The sequence below is a fragment of the Lepisosteus oculatus genome, chromosome 5, assembly GCF_040954835.1.
Source record: "Lepisosteus oculatus isolate fLepOcu1 chromosome 5, fLepOcu1.hap2, whole genome shotgun sequence".
NCBI lineage: Eukaryota > Metazoa > Chordata > Actinopteri > Semionotiformes > Lepisosteidae > Lepisosteus > Lepisosteus oculatus.
The window spans coordinates 35,082,055-35,098,294 of NC_090700.1; the positions used below are offsets into that span (position 1 = coordinate 35,082,055).

Sequence of the window (16,240 nt, forward strand, 5' to 3'; positions counted from 1 at the left end):
ACTACCCAAACCCTGATGGCATGGTTGTGTTCTAATACAGAAATTTAATTTAGGAAAAGTGATTGTTCAATGTTATCTTCAAGTTGTTTTTTTCTTGCCTTTTGACCATGCAACCCTCCCACAGTACAATCTGTTGAGACCACTTCCGAGCAGTTTCCAAAAATGAAACAGTCCGCCATCAAAAAGTCTAAAATGGCCTCCATTTATTTAAATAATAGTTGCTGCAACAAAAAATAACAACAGAGCCACGTTCCTCTTTCAGCTCCCAACTGAAAACTGACTCACAAGCTTATCCTCTGCCTTTAATTAAAGAGGGTTCTCCCCTTTTAAACACCCACAACACTCTTAAAGAACCCCTCTACATAACAGTCACATTCACCTCAATAAAAACACAAACATTAAAACAAACATCCATTACCAAAGTCAATTATATTTCACATTTCCCTGAACAATATTTGAATTCCTTATTGAAACATGGGGGTTATTATTTTAAAACACTAGTGTTCAAAAATGGATGGGAAGACCAGCTCCCCTCCAGTCCACAAGAGGGCACAATGGAAAACATGCCGGTGGCCATCTGGTTATTGCTTCAAAGGCTTTAAATCAGGCCCTGCCCCTGAATGTGGTTTTGACTGGTAAACCAAAATGAGGTGAAGTAGCTGCAGCCAACAAATAACCAATAAACCATTCACAAAAAGGTAAGAATTATATTTACTTCAAAATTATAATGTAGGGGAGCAGGCCCATCACATGCCTATATGGCTCTATAACCTGCATTGCTCTAAATTGGAATGTTGACTTAATTGCCCTAAAAGCAAAAGATTGAAAGAAATGGCATCAGCTTTTCAAACTGTTGCATTTGTTATTTAATACACTGGAATTTTAACAGATACAGCTACAATGTATTGGCTAGTCCTGACCCTTAACCTATTAAACCCTGAAACCATGCAAATTGAGGACACCATTCAACATGAACTTTCTAATGACAGGATACTTGTCAAAAAATAATATTGCACCATAGGTCACACATTTTCTTTGGGTTGGCAAGATTATTGAGTGTTTTAAAGTTAATATATTGTTGCCCTGAGGTATATTTTCAGCTCAAATGAGTGGAAGGTTGCATTGATTCTTTGGAAACAATCTGAACCCTAACCTACCCAAACACTTAGCTGAGGTTAGGGTTAGGAGTATTGGAAAACATTGAGGATGTTTGATGGCATGGTTGTGTTCTAGGCCAGAAAGGAAATTTAGAAACAGTCATATTTCAATGCTATCTTGATATTTTTTTTCTTGCCTATATGGCTCTATACCCTGCATTGCCCTAAATGGGAATGTTGACTTAATTGCCCTAAAAGGAAAAGGTTGTAAGAAAGGGCTTCAGCTTTTCAAACTATTGCATTTGGCATTTAATGCACTGGCATTTTAATAGTCACAGCTACAATGTATTGGCTATTCCTGACTCTTAAGAGTCAGGAATAGCCAATACATTGTAGCTGTAACATTGAAATATGACTGTTCCTAAATTTCCTTTCTGGCCTAAAACACAACCATGCCATCAAACATCCTCAATGTTTTCTAATAATCCTAACCATAACCCCAGCTAAGGGTAATGGGTAGGTTAGGGTTCAGATTGTTTCCAAAGAATCTATGTAACCTTCCACTCATTCGAGTCGAAAATATACCTCAGGGCAACAATATATTAGCTTTAAAACACTCAATAATCTTGCCAAACCAAAGAAAATGTATGAATTGTGCTACAATTTTATATTTTGACAAAACTCCTGTCAATCGAAATTTTGTGATGAATGGTGTTCTCAATGAGCATGGTTTCAGGGTTAAATAGGTTAACCTGTTTAACCCTGAAACCATGCTTATTGAGAACACCATTCAACACGACATTTCTAATGACAAGATACTTGTCAAAAAATAAAATTGTACCACAGGTCATACATTTTCTTTGGTTTGGCAAGATTGTTGAGTGTTTTAAAGCTAATATATGTTACTGTATATATATACAAGTTGTGTTTGGCATTTAATGCACTGGCATTTTAACAGATACAGTTACAATCTATTGGCTATTCCTGAATCTTAACCTGCAGTGAGATGGACGCATCTTATAATTTTGAATTTTACCCTTATACATTGATCTTACAGTATATCTAAAAAATATTTTTGTTTCACCATCAAGCGATTTGTATTTGTTATGTATTTGTATGTGTTAAATGTGGTCATATATTATACAATGCACACTATAATATATGTTTTATCTGGATCATTACATAATGTACATACATTTAATAATATTGGAACATATTTAATATCAATATTAATATTAATCCTGGTCAGCTCAGAGATTTCAAGATAATTGGTTATTGAATTAACCAAACATATAAGGATACATTTACTTGAAGTAGATTTCAGAGTGGGATTGTATTTGGTTATGTTTTTCTTTAAGGCAATAACTGGATTATGTTAGCAACCTATTGACATCACCAAAATCTGTAATTATTTGAGATGCTTAGCCAAGTCTTTGGTGCAATTTTTTAATTTTTATATTTTTTATTTTTTATTCAGCATGTAAAATGTTTGCCAGTCTAAGGTTTTCTACCATTTTTTCCAGATGAACTCCTTGGTTGCACTTGCTGTATGTTTGAGGTTATTGTAATGAAGCACAGCCCAATGAGTGGATGCATTTTCTTCTGCATAATGAGGCATTTTTTCAGAAACTTCAGAATTTATTCTGATTCTTCCATCCTTAGTTACCTGACCAATAAAAATGTTTGAACTAGTTCCACTTACGATGCTATTTTACGATTTAAAACCAACCTAACCCTGCCAGGTGCTTCTTATAAGATATACATTGCACATATATGTTTTATGTATGTGCTGTACTGTATATATTTGTCCTGTGGATAAGTTGTGTGTACAGTGACAGGCAGAGCACTGAATCTGTTGCTGCATGATGCTGAATTCCTTGAAATCCACAACCAACCATATAATAATAACTGCACAGAGAATGATCAAGGCAGGGAATTATTCTGGAAGATACTCCTGTCAGAGTCTGTCGTTGTCAGCTGGCTCCTGTCTGCCCACGTCAGAGGGTGTCAGTGTGTCAGAGAAAGAGGGACTGACTGGGCTCGCCTGCGTCATGGAGATCAAGCTGTGATCTGTGTGCCTGACGGTCGTGCCCAGTGACAATTCAATCTGCGCTTCTCAGAGAATGCCACTTGAGTCTCATTTGGAGACGGCTGGGGTGCAGTGTGCTGTAAATTTCATTTTCCGGCTAGTGACAGCTGATTCTCTCAATGTGTCCTTTTTGTGCTAAGAGCAGTTAAGCACTTAACTGCTTAAGGCTATTTCAGCACTAGAGTCCCTTGGTATTTGGTATGGAAGGTGCTTTCACAGGGCAGCAGGCATCAGGCTGAAGAACACAGCCTGATCTCTCATCAACTCAACTGTCCTCAGTCAATTTGTGTCACTCCCAGCTGTGGCAAATGCTGTCTTAGCACTCATAATGGGAGATAGAACTGTGCAGGAAGTTTGCATTATAACCTTCTTGAAAGGAATTTTGCTTTCATAAAATCAAAAGCACAGGATGACAATGACTAGGACACTTTGTGCAGCTTAAAATTTGAATAGGAAGTCCACATTTTCCTGTTTTTTTTCTGTACTGTCTTTCAGGACCCAAAACACGTGCTGGTTGAGAGTGTTTTGTTCTGTTTGTGCTCAGTTTTTTTTGACTCCCTAGCATGATGGAGTAGATGTCTCAGTGTGGAAAGAACACCTTGTTTATTTTGGAATCATACACTGGCAAATTGCTCGAGAGGGAGTTATGCTTTCTGGTGCTCCTTTTGCTTTAAACAAAGGTAGAAATAAATGCTAAGATGGATTTTCTGAAAAGATCAACAGTTCTTATCTGTGGGGATAAAATGGTTCATTCCCGGCATAGTTTCTATAAGAGGGAGTTTCGGGAAAATGTCTTCAATGGGATACTGTTTTAGCGACTGCATGGGAATATTTCATGTGCTCAAAGTAGTTGCCAGTGTTTGGGACAGTTGGCTATTTGATGTGTATTGCAATTTAGGCCATTTGTTAGCAAATGTTAGTCTGTGAAAGTGCTTTAGCATTTGAAAAACCCCTTAAAACTATTGTGGCAATGTGGGGCCAAAAACATCATAAATGAGAATGACTGAAGGAAACAAATTCAATTCAATTCATGGTACGGTATAAATAGTTGTGAAGTACAAATGTTAAAACTGTTCTCTCTGCAATTCAAAAACCCTGTAGTGTAAGACATTCATCGACTGATTAATCAACACAATATCTGTGCATATAATGCTTTGTCATCAATTTAGCTGATGTCTTTATCCAAGGCAAACAAATGTACATATAATAATAAATACATCAATAATGATAATAACCTAGTGATTTATAAGTATAATAAATATTGAATGTTCCAGGAACAGTAATGTTAATCAGAATATATGAAATACAGATTGACGCAGTGGTGTGGAGTTTAACACTGCAGCCTTCCTGCTCTTGGGTCCTGAGATTGATTCCAGACTGGGGTTCCTTGTGTGAATTTTGCAAGTTCTCAATGTGGCTCTGTAGATTCGACCTGGGCAATCAGATTTTTACAACAATCCAAATGCATGCTGTGTAGTTAATTTGTCGTGTCTAAAGACCTGTTCCCTGTGCCTATGTGTCCAGTGATCGATTGGCATCCCAGCCAGGGTGTATCCCGCCCTTTTCTGTCTGTCTGCCAGGCTGGGCATATGTGAGGTAGTTTATGTTTTCCACTTGTTTTCTGTGTGCACTGTGGCTGGCAGTGCTTGATTTTTTTAAACTTGTTTTGAAGGTTGCGTGCTTGTTTTGATCAGTTACATAATGACATTAACAAAGCTTTCTTTCACTGTGGTCTTTTTATGTACTTAAATTGAGAAGATCTTTAACAGATCTTTTGTATTAATTTTGATTTGATGCATAGCCCCCACAGAGGTGAAATGAACTTGCGCATTGTAGGATTTTGCTTATAGTGCTTCGGAAATGTTCAAATACTTTTTATTTAACAAACAAATACCTGTAGTTCAGAATTTCCAAATATAAAATGCAAATAAAAACATACTGCACTTGAGACACTCACATTTCTCTCTCCATCTCCAAAACCACATGCAACACAGAAAATTAGGTCATCACACCATTGTTGTAACTTCTGTTGCTGCTAGTCAGGAAGCCCTTTCAGTGTATGGAATGTTCTTACACTGTTCTTACACGCTTGTAAAAGCAAGCCAGTCAACACTTTCCACTTGTGTCTAGTGCAGAGTGCCAGTAATGGCCTTTGATCTCACAGACCAGGGTTACAGATTATCAGGTACTGCGTAGGCACTTTGCTGACTTTAGTAGATGGACAGTGACCCCTCTCAAGTTTTTGCTCTTCTGTTTTTAATTCCAGAACAAACATACCCCTTCCAAATGTCAGTGTTTATTTCCATGTCATGCCTCAAGATACACTGCTCTGTACGTTCTCTCTTCAATCGATTTATATTTTATAACTACTAGATATGGAAGCTGGTTACAACTGCAGAACCCTGAATTGTTGCAGGATAATGCAGAGCAGCTGCTGTACGGTGCTGTAGAAAGATAAGCAGGATCTGAGGAAAAGTCCTCTTTATTCTCTGTTATGAGCTCTTTGATCTCCTGCAGTGGCTCAAGCATGTGAGAGGGGGTGTGAGGCAATGTGGCTTGGACAGCTGTGTGGAACAGTTCTATGTTGTGTTCTTAGCCTAGTCAGAACAGTATGAAGCTCCATGCTGCTTTATGAGCAAGGGAACCTTGAGAGGGATTTTTACAAGACCAGCCTGATGAGAAACACCCCTTTATGCCACGTATGTCTTCTGAATCCTTAATATTCCTCCAAAGCAGGTTTGCAGGCATGACTGTTTTTGAACTGATATGACCCACAAAACAGACTGTGTATCATTCTTATACTGTACCTTACACAATAGACCACAGTGCTTTTAACTTCATTTCTCTAAGTACTTCACATCGATCCCTTTTCTGCATGTGCAATAGTATTGGAGCAGAGATCTCATGGCACCTTGGCAGCAATGCTTTGCAAGACAATATCTAGCTCAGCAGAGGCATTTAATTAGGAAGCAAAGGTTCCTGTACATATACAGAAAGTACTGTTTGGAAATTGTAATTGTCTGACTTTATATTCAAGAAGTTTTGACAATGGCTTTATGGTACATAAAATAATTACTTCATAGGTCTCACATTTTCCAGTTCTTTCATCTCACACTTTGAACCACGTATTTGTAAAGAAGAGAGACTGCTTCTTCATTCCTCAAGCATTTTTTTAAATGTGCTTCTAGGAAAAAATATTTTAAAGCAATAGAAGGTGTGTGACTGTAATACGCATGTTCATATTAAACTACATCTATATATTTCAAACACTTTCATTTCTGCTGCATGAAATATAATAGATTTTATGTACTGTAAACCTAATCTAAGCATTGTCCATTATTAGCATGTGTTTTTTAAAAAAATAAACTATAAATTGCAAACTGTAAATAAGAGCCTACCAAAAACAAATGGATGTGGCAATAAATGTAGCAATATCTGATAGCAGGAAGTGTCTCCAGAAACATTCATTCAGAGAAATGAGGTTTAAAAACAAAACTCACCAGTCAGGGGAAACCGTTTCCATTGACAGGAATGAGGAAGGACTTGAGCTGGTTACTGGAAAGGCCGTAGCTGCTTCTCGGAATCTGGAACTTCAGAGATTACACAAAAATGCAATTAAGTTCCGAACCCTGAGCAGAAGTGTAACAGTGAAAGTGAAAGTTACAAAACTTTCACTACTGCAGGCCCCTATGATTTTGCACCAAAACATGAGCACTAAAGAAAACCATGAAATACAATAGAAATCAATTGTCAAGAGTGCAAGTATAGAATTGCTTTCTCTTCATGAAGTTTCCTTAGCATTCCAAAAAGACCCACCAGTGTCAGTCACTTGTAAGCTTGTTAATACCTGCCCATGTCATATCTAATCAAGCCAACATTGAGAGCAAGCTTTCAAATCAAGGTTTAATTTAGCAATCTTAGATTAAGCTTGACTTCAACGGTAAATAAATTAAATTATCCAGTTAATTTCAATGTTATTGAGCATATATTGAAGGAAGTATAAGAGGGTCCTGGGGCTGACTCTGAGCAATCTGAGAAGAGATCTCTGTGATCTTCTCCCCTACATTGGCTACATTGTGCTCTGTTTGAAATCCAGGGATCGCCTCCGTTCCTCAGTCCTTTTTGGGACTTGAATGGATCGGTTTGTCTTGGAGATGATACATGTGGCATTTGCACCATCTTACTGACAGCGTTCGTTTAACTGAATTTCCCCTTTTTTCTATACAGTTTAATGCCAAGCACTTATAATGTTAGGCGCAGAAATATGCAGCACATAAGAAGTCAATTATGAATTAAAAGCCATCCTCTCTGCATCAACACAGAGCTCTGGCACCTCCAGTCTGGTATTAAATATGACTGGCCAAGCAGTCCACACTGAGCTGCTGTGAGCACTTCAGGCAAGAGCTGCTACGCTAATGTTTTTGTAGTAATCTGGTTCACCTGTAGGGGGCGCTGTGTATTGCATAATCGAGATCAGGCCATTAGGGCAGTCTCTTGCTGATAGGAATGCTCCTCACTCATCCCTTGCACAGAGGATATTAAAAGAGGTATAAGCTCACTGAGCTCTTTTTTTTTAGTTACTCATATGTTTCCCTATATGTATAAAAATACAAGATGTGACATTATATGAAAATGTGCTGCATATTAGAAGGAGTGACCCAATGTAAATAATTTGAACAGGTACTAAAATGGAAGACAGTTCATTTTACAGTATATATCTATACACCTTCACAAATATGCTAGGCAGATCTGTTTTAAAATAACATACCCCTGACAATCTTGTTTAAACAAGACTTAGCTGCCCTTGCCTATAGCTGTGCTGCCTTGCAGCAGCTATAGTGCATCAGCAGCTTCAAACCAGTTTCCCCATGATTGAGGCTCCTCGGTGCACTGTAGACATGTCCTGACTGAATTCCTGTCATTAGATATCCCCCATTCAGGGCGAGAGTGATTTGCAGTTACTGGTGTTTTGCATGTGGTTTAATGAAAAAAAAATAGTTTGATCTAAATTTTATTAATATTTCACCTTGACAGTTATGTTATAATTGACTTATTTAGTTCACACTTTGTAACATACAGTGTGTAACAGCTAAGAGCAGGGAGCCTGCACTTATCACAGTAAGATTCAAAATCTGGAAATTTCTGGTAGGGCGGTGATCTGAGAATCGGAGTCAGACTTCTCAAATTTTTAGTCACAAAGAATGCAAGGAAAGATCAGACACCTCACTGTCTTTCTTTAAGAGGGTTAATCTCCTGGGTATTTTTCACTATGTACAGTACTGTGCCTACATTTGTGTGGTGCTCAAGGCCAGACCTTTCTGTGCATATACTTCTTTAGTTCAAATACTTGTGTTTATATGCACTTTGTACTTATTATTCATTTGTTTGATCATTTAATCGAGAAAGATTTAATTGTATCAATTTACTGTTTATACTGAAGCTGGTATAGCTCATTTATTTACTAAAACAGTCTGAGCAAAGTACAGTGCTAAAGAATACAACAGCAATGCCACACATTTTACACAGTTCCCTGGTTTTGAGTCCTGTGTCCTGACCCCTCCTCCACATTGTTGCTTCTTGAACATTTTATAGAATATTTCTCAGTGGTTTGTAAAACCCATCCCTCTCAACTGAAAATTAAAGGAGGAGAGAGGGGGTGGGAGCTAGACAAGGAGAATTACAGACTGGTGTAAAAAGCCTGGGGAAATTTTCACTTAATTTCCAGAGCTGTTTTCCACTGAGGGTGTCCCACAGCTACTCATCCAGATGGCATCTGAGTGAAATGTAATAACCTGACACTTTAAATCACAGAGGACACTTAACTCAGTTTATGCATGAGGCTGTGATGTTTTTCCCATAGAAATGGCTGTGCATGCTTGAGCATTTATTCCTAGCTAATTGCACTTCTGAAAAGACATACTGTAGTATCAGTGCCAGCATGTGCGATAAATAATTCTGATCAAACAAATCTTGAAACATGAAGGATACTTAGTTTATTTTTCTTAAGGCATGTTCACTGATGCTAACACATTTTTGATTTGAACATGATTTTGCCTTTCTGTTGGGAAAATGTTACTATTCATGTCATCTTGATTTCTTGAACCCTTTCACATTTATTTTTGCCCTTTGAGCTCTAGTTCTGTTGATTCTGTCTGGCCACGGTACAGTTTGTTCAGTTGTAAACCATTTTCTGTGGATTAGCATGATAATAGCAAACCAAAGAGTGGTCATTTCAGCATGAAAAAAATGGTAAAATCGTAGTAAAGCACAGAGAGGTAGGGTAAAGCAAGTTATGAGCTATGCTGAAGAGAGTAAATGCATTGTTTGACCTGTGAAATTGTATTCATTTATCATATAGACATCTCTCTCTCTCCCTGGAAAACAGTTCATTCTTTAACAGAAAAAGACATTTGGAATAATAATGTAATTTGTTAAATATTGCTGACAGTGGATTTACCAAGGGCTTAATCTTCTCAGAATAATTGCAAAACTCAGTGTGACTGTTGTCTTTACGATTTAACTGTTCAAGTGGTTTAATCATCTCAGACGATCTGCCTTAAAATAAGTGCAGCATAATATTATGAAACAAGCATAATTCTATAGAAAGCGGCACTGACCAGTTCTTTCACATATTCAGCAGACTGGAAAGAAATCTTTATCCTTCAGGAAGCCATAGAAGAGAGGGTATATGACAAATATCCATACAACTAAAAAGTTTAGTAAAGGAATTACTACTGATAAATGCTGCTGAAAACACCCCAGAGGTCTTGGCATTTTTTGATATTCAGGTGCTACCTAAATGAAGACTCAAACTCATATATCAGGCAATTGCTGCACACAGACCTTTACATACGTTTTCTAGTTTTTAGAAGTATCTATGTAGGTAGTAAAAGATTTAACATTGAAAAGGCAAGTCAACATTTCTTGTTTTTAGTAAATTGTTGATGTTGGCTCAGATGTTTACTAATCGTTTTTTTCTTTATTTTACCCATACTTGAATCTTTTGTTTATTTTCGAGTGTATCTGTATAACCGCACTCTGCATTTTTTTACTATATGATTTCCAACTAGGATCTTGTTGCAGTCATCCTTAAGGTCTTGAAAGAATATTCAGCTTGTTCATGTAATTGTCATGTGAGATGTCTGCTATGAGTGTGCACAGATTTAGTAAGGAGGCGCAAACTCCATGTACTGTAAATGTACAAGATACACTTTCTTTAGCTGCGCGTAAATATTTTTGATAATCTTTCAAAATCACACAGAAACTCATGGTCTCCATAAGATCACTGTCAATATAATGTTACTGAGGAAATCCCAAGTAAATATGGTCCTGTGACTGAGAAGCTCAGTTGTCATGGCCAACCTCATTTCTAAACGTACCTGGACCAGTAAGTGACATGGTCAGCAGTGCCATATCCCTTCTTTGGAGTTAGGGAGCATTGCATTGCATTCGTCTGAGCTGGCTTGAGATGTTCCAACCATTTTGATTGAAAATCACATTGTCATAGGCAATCGGGCAAAATCACTTCTTGCCACATTTGCAGGTGTGAGGGAAATCTTATGTCAAATGGATAAATGCAAATATATATTGCCCGGTCACTTGCTGACTGCATTTGACACAAGATAGTTACTGGAGCCAGTCATGGAATAAGGTGAAGATAGGTGAAGTCTGGAATTGTCTGTGCATTCTTAGATCACACAAATTCATGAAGAATTACATGTTTTTTAAGGATCTGAACAGGGCAGTGCAGTGGCTCTGTGGCTAAGGTTCTGAGCCTGTGGCTGGAAGGTTGCCGGTTTGTATCCTGCAGCCGGCAGAGGAATCCTACTCTGTTGGGCCCCTGAGCAGTTGTATAAATGGCTGACCTGTGCTCTGACCCCAAGCTTCTCTCCCTGTCTGTGTGTCTCATGGAGAGTAAGTTGGGCTATGCAAAAAGACAAATTCCTAATACAAGAAATTGTATATAGCCAATAAATGGATCTTTTCAAATGTAGATCTTTGTGATTATATCATAATCTAGCCAGGACACATTTCAATAGCATACTGGTTAACTAAGACCCCATTCTCCCGAACTGGCAAAGAAAAAAAGATAAGACTTGGAAAAACCTAGAAACTGAGTTAGACTAGTTCCACAGCTGATAAGGCCATTGTGTTCATTTTGTCACTGCAGAACATCAGCAGTGGGAGAGCTCTCACAAAGGGACACCACTGGAGCTGTGAACAGTAAGTGATGGACAGAAAGAAGCCTGATGTATCATCTGGCAGCTGGAACAAGTTCTGTATTCTGTGCCATCTGCACTTAAGCCAGGGTCTGCCCAGCCTTGACCGCTGTTTTGTGTGAAATGCCCTAACAGACCTGTGAAAGACCTGTGTGGGTCTAATAAAACCCAATCTTTTGGGGCTTAGACCTTAGGCTGTGAATTGAAACAGTGTCATTTTCTAGAATGGCGTGGCAAAGCTACGGATCAGATTTAGCACTGGGTAAATATTAGCAATAATTGGTTAGACAACTAAGGATTCCTAGCTGCCCTCACCAGTGTAAAAGGGATGTGGGCTGTGCTAAACATCAAGCCAGACAGAGGTGAAATAACATTGCTCAAGGACATGTAGCCTAATAGATGGCGATGTCATGCATTACAGGGCTCCTCCACAGAGACATGCGAAAACTGTTATGGCACCATAACCAGAAATTAGTAGCACTGATGTCATCTTCTCGGCCATTCGGCTGAGTACAAGTGATGAAGAAGGAAATATCCGCGCCGTGGAAGGGCACTGTGTCACTTCTCATTAGTGGGTGCGAGTGGTCCCTTGATAGGTTTTGGAGAGTCTGTGTGATTCTGTTGATGAGACAGCGTCCTCTAATTCCCATAGCGACCAAGAAGGAGAGGGAGGGAATACAAAAGCCTTCATTCAGAGCATGTTTAAAAAACCCTGCTGTATGTTTGCCTAAGAGTCAAGGTCCTGTTGACCTTGTTTCTCTGCTCTACCTTCTAAATTATTAGAAAAGTCTAGCATTAGTTATAACATACATCAAAATGACCATTTAAACAAAGTAGAAATCCATTATTTTCAATTAAAAACAGTTGTTTTTATTTTAAGAGACCTGCAACTAAATACCTATACTGGAGAAAAACTTATGAAAATAACCTAAAGGTTTCTACAGAAATGTTGCAATTCTTTGTGTATTTAAGCAAATATGTTCCTTTCTATAAATAGAAATGTAGGTCATCTATAAGTTATTTTTGTAAAGTTAATAGGTGGCATTCTCCTTTTGCCTATTTCTTTGTCCAGTTAGGTGACAAACAAAGCTTTTGTTGAATTATTAACCAACCTGTCCTTGCTGTATTGCTCTCCCTCACTCTCCATCTCTCTCTCCCTGTCATTTCCAATGTCTTTGACATGGACTACAGCCAAGCGACTGTGTAATGCAGTCCTCTCCAGTACCCCAGCATTGCCAGACACTTCTGATCTTACAGGTTGGGACTGAAAGACGGAATGTCTGCAGTACAAAAAAAGTCTTTCAGCTGAACCCATTGACAGTAAAAAAAAAACTGAAGTTTTGAAAAGAGAGTGCATTCTTATTGGCAGGAGAATGCCTGTAATTGCTTATCCACATCTCTGCAGGTAACTGAAACGACAGATTGGATGGCTGCTTTGCTGCATTACAAAAAGTGTACTGGGGGGATTCATTTTTTTAATTACAGTCTGTAATAAAGCTAATCAAAGTTCTCATTAAAAGGAATTCTGCTATCACAATATTCCGGAAATCCAAAATATAAGATAATGTGCCCCCAGTACACTCAACTGTACTCTTACATTTAGGAAAAATAAAAGGCAACAATGGATTATTTTTTAATAATGTTGCTCCATACTGTACTTCACCAGATTTATTTCTTGTTGAATTTGCCTTTACCTTAAGGAAGGGCTGTTTTATGCCTCTACCTGGAATCCTTTCAGGGATGCTTGCCAGTGCTCCCCTTTTAAAAACATGAATCCTTACTAGGAAAACCACTTTCTTCAGGCCAATTTTGGAAGAAGTGTTAGTGGAACCAGTGGTTTATGTAGATGCTTATACCCTATTATAGTGACGGGGACACTATACTGTAAAAGGTGCTGTCATTCAGATAAGATGTAAAACCAAGGTTCTGACTCCCTGTGGTCATTAAAAATCCCAGGGCGTTTCTTGAAGAGAGTAGGGGTGTCACCTCGGCACCCTGGTCAAATTTCCCCCTGGCCTTTACCATTCATGGCCTCCTAAGAATCCCCATCTATGAACTGGCTTCATCATTCTGTTCTCTTCCCCACTGATGGCTGGTGTTTTGGGAGTGTACTGGCGCACTATGGCTGCTTTGCCAGGTGGATGCTGCACATTAGTGGTGGTGGAGGGGTGTCCCTATTACCTGTACAGCACTTTGAGTCGAGTGTCCAGAAAAGCGCTGTGTATGTGAAAATATTATTATTAAGGTGCTACTTTGACAATCTATGTGTCTGCCCAGGGCCTGTAGTGCCTGGGAGGCCTGTTGTGTTCAAACACAACGGGGTGCATCTGATATCAGCTTGGCACTAAGCCCCTACTCTTCTCCATGGAGGCGCAGTTCATTGATCCCCACCTCTCTCTGAAGGAAAAGCCTTCGCCGCACTGCTAACCTCTCTTCTAAAAAAAAAGATTGTCTGTCTGAAGCTAATCAGCTTATAAAGCTATAGAGGCCACTTCAGAGTCTTTGCCAGCTCTCCAGTGCCAGCCTCCCTGGACAAACATGATGGCGGACTGCCTGGGCCGTGTTTCACAAAAATGTCCTCTGCGTCAAATAATCTATTTGTTTTGATGAAATGACTTTGAGGTATTTTGCAGAATGCAATTTAATGCTATCTTGAATTGTTTCACCTGAACAACATGCAGGCACCTAGCTGCAGGTGATCCTCATGTGACCAGCTTGGTGCAAGACGCCTGACATGCTGACGTAACAAAGGACATTTGCTGCATGAGTACACCGAGCTTCAGGGAAACTGTGTGACTTCTTACGGTGCGTTAATGTTTGTGCACATGGCCTCATGTGAACGATGACTTGTCTGATTGAATGCTTGATAGTGTGGGTGCGTGATTTTGAGTAATTCCATTGCAGTGCGTGGGTCAGGTGATCCGTTACATTGTAAATAGTTGAAAAAAAGTTAAATAGGGTTACTCTTCTGACATCAAGCTCTAGTAAATGGTTTCCAAGGTAACGGCGCCAGCAGCCGGCTCAGCAGCAGAGTGAAGCTGAGGCTCGCTGGCTGGCAGCCAACACCTTGCAGTGCAGAGAAGCACCTCCGGGGAACGGAGAGCGCCTAAAAATATCCACACTAACGCTGCGCTTGCTGAGTACCTGTGATCACGCAGGCAAACACACACATGCGCAAGCCAGGATGCTGCAGGTTGGGTTCATCTGAGGACAGTGCAGAGACAGGGATGGGCCGGCAGTGGTCAGGAGTCTGGGAGGAAAATCAGACCTGCGTTTTGCCTGAAATACGGGTTAGTATACAATGGAGCACAGAGCCCTGCTTTAATAAGCAAACAGCCTTGAGAGGGCATTTAGTGCGACACAACACGAAGCCCCAAAGCGGCGACACTGCAATGTCTGTGCAGTTTGGCCTTGTGAATCAAATAAACTCGTGGGCAGAATCTCAGGCACAACACAGGTCTTTATACCGGGATATAGAAGCATGGAAAAATGACACATTACATTAGAAAATGATATGAATAATGAAAAGATATTTGTTTAGATTTTAATACGGACGAGCTCTCCATTAATCCTCCTCCCACCCAGCTTATTAGAACCAGGATCTAAATGGCTTTTTTCCTGGTGATTCATAGAAATGGGATGGAGTTAATTACCAGTTGTAGTTGTACTCTCTTTTGTTGGCAGTCCCACTGGGTACTGCAAGCAGCACATGCAGCATGAAAACCATGCATTCAAATAGCAGGCACAGTTAAATAAGTGAAAGGTCTATGAGTTGAAGAGTGTATCTCCTTGGAGGGTGTCGATGATGGAAGGCCACTCCAGATTCTCATTCACCGCTCTCTCAATTGTTCTGCAGACTGATAACACCTCTCTCTCTTAGGAAGTTCATAAAGGCCTCTGTAATGGATGCCGGGAACAGTGGCTTTTCAACTTCATGCCTTTGACCCTGAACACTTGGGCTCCTTACTCCCTGAAGATGATCGTGTTCTTGTTACATGGATGCTTTCAAGTTCTTCCCTCCCTTAAAATCTCAGAGACGAGAAGCCTCACATCTCACTTCCATTGGCTTCAATGTGCATGACCATTGACCTTAGAGGTGGATGGGCTGGATGGGAATCTGAGTTGCTTGAGTGCCATTTTAAGCCTGGGCTAGTATTTCAAGGTGATCCTGTCACCCATAAGGCTGTTGAGTCTTTTACAGATGTTGAGTGGCAAGGGAAGAGAGAAATGGTACTGCTGGAGAAGCTGCCCTATAGATATATATATTGAAGTCATGGCTATATAATAAGCTGGGGATGACATTATTTGTCTGCATTGTGTAGTACTCCCCAACAAATAAACATAACTCTACATAACATTTATCTTGTTCAGTTTTACCTATCTTCTTTCTCTTTAATAAGTAAACATCATAGTCGCGGGGTCTCTCTAACGAGTGCTGAAAGCTGTGATGGCATGCGCTGGCAGCAAAGATGTAAAGGTTAATTCTGTGCTGAAGGTTAGAAAAAAAAAGCAAAATGTGTTGTATTTCACCCAAACCCCGCATTTTTATTCTTTCTACTTTTCAGTGTGAAGTTAACCTTTGTCTCTCAAATGCCTTTTGGGCTGTTAGCTTGAAAATTCTTTTTGGCAGTTTTGGGAAGGTGTGGATCAAGGGAATTATTTTGCTTTTGCTTTCAAAAATGTGAACAAACTGCTTTTCAAAGCCCCAGCAGAAAATGTTGCGTGATTCCAGCTCTTGTAAAAGCTTAAAGATTGACTTAATATCATCACTTCCTGTTTTGGTAATTTCGTGACCTGGAGTCATTTGCTTACTGTTGGTTAATTTATTGATGCAT

General features: G+C 39.3%; 1 long non-coding RNA gene across 1 annotated transcript in view; it reads left to right on the top strand.

Annotated features, from left to right (window-relative positions):
• Positions 1 to 634: 634 nt before the first annotated feature.
• LOC107076849 (uncharacterized) overlaps positions 635 to 16,240 on the top strand; it is a 32,689-nt gene continuing 17,083 nt past the window's right edge. The window contains exon 1 of the long non-coding RNA XR_001477971.2: positions 635 to 698. This is a non-coding gene — a long non-coding RNA (uncharacterized lncRNA). The remainder of the gene's footprint in view (positions 699 to 16,240) is intronic.